Consider the following 1147-nt stretch of genomic DNA (forward strand, 5'->3'; position numbering starts at 1 on the left):
GGCTGGCCGCACCCGCGCTCGGTGTAAGTCGCCTTGTGGCGCCCGCGGGGCCGGTTCGGGTCCCCTCGCGGGGAGGGCTGGGAGCGCGGCGGGTGCCTCTCCCGTAGGGAGGGCCGGTGGGGCCTCCTAGGCCTTCCCTGGGGGGCAGCCCTGCACGGGACAGGTGTGCTCGCACCGCAGCGTGTGGCGGCCAGCAGGAGCAGGTCACAGCATCGTCCTTCCCGCCCTCTCAGTGTTTTGAGGGAAGAGGGTTGGAAAAATATTTTCTTCCCTGGGTGGTGCAAACCAGATGCAGGGTTTGCTTTGACTAGGGTAGTGCTTGGCAGCTTCAGGCCCCAGAAAGTCATGAGTGCTTAGGGCTGCCTTCCTAGATCTGAATGAGTAGAGCCACCTGGGAGTTCTTTCAGGTTGTGCTACCTGAGATTGTGGTTTTATCTGCACAATGAGGAGTCTGGCAGGCCTTTGTGAGAGCCAGCCCCAGTAGTTCATAAACAAGAAACAGACAGCCTATGTCAGGCAACGGACTGCCTGTGGCCTGCACAGCAGTTTCTGTGGCCACCCAGGATGTGTTGACAAAAGCATCCGTTTGGTGGGCACCACAGGATTGCTCCATCTCCGAATTAACCTGGTCCTCTTCCAGCCCTCTCCTTGGGGCAGGCAGAGTGACCCCACACTGTGGTGGGAGCTCCCTGGTGTGCAGAGCTTGGTCTCTAAAAGCCAGCGAATGCAGAGCAATGTGGTTCCCTATTCTGTTTCTAAGGAACTTGAAGGAGAAGTAGAACATGTCAGTCATTTGGCAAAATGAAGTTCTAGTACACATCTTTCAGTTCATAAGTGAAGCAATGGGCAAGGAGGCAGCTCAGTGGGTTTAGAGTGAAATTGGTAAATAATATACTGGGGGGTATTTAGGGAACCTGTAAGCCACCCGTGCCCTTGGCAGGTCAATCTGTCAGTGTGATGCTGTGTTGAGGCTCCAAACTCAGCCAGGCACGAGCTGTGGCTATGAGGGATTTCCCCTGCCAGGGATCTTTCTGCTGCGGCTTCCTGAGGACTGCCAGGGCTGTGATAGTTGCTCTGCTTCCTTTCAGCTGATGGATAATCTCATAAAGACCCCAGCTGCATGGACCTTGCAGAACATCTCGCCCTC

The sequence above is a fragment of the Athene cunicularia genome, assembly GCF_003259725.1.
Source record: "Athene cunicularia isolate RWA chromosome 9 unlocalized genomic scaffold, athCun1 chr9_part1, whole genome shotgun sequence".
Classification (NCBI taxonomy): Eukaryota; Metazoa; Chordata; class Aves; order Strigiformes; family Strigidae; genus Athene; species Athene cunicularia.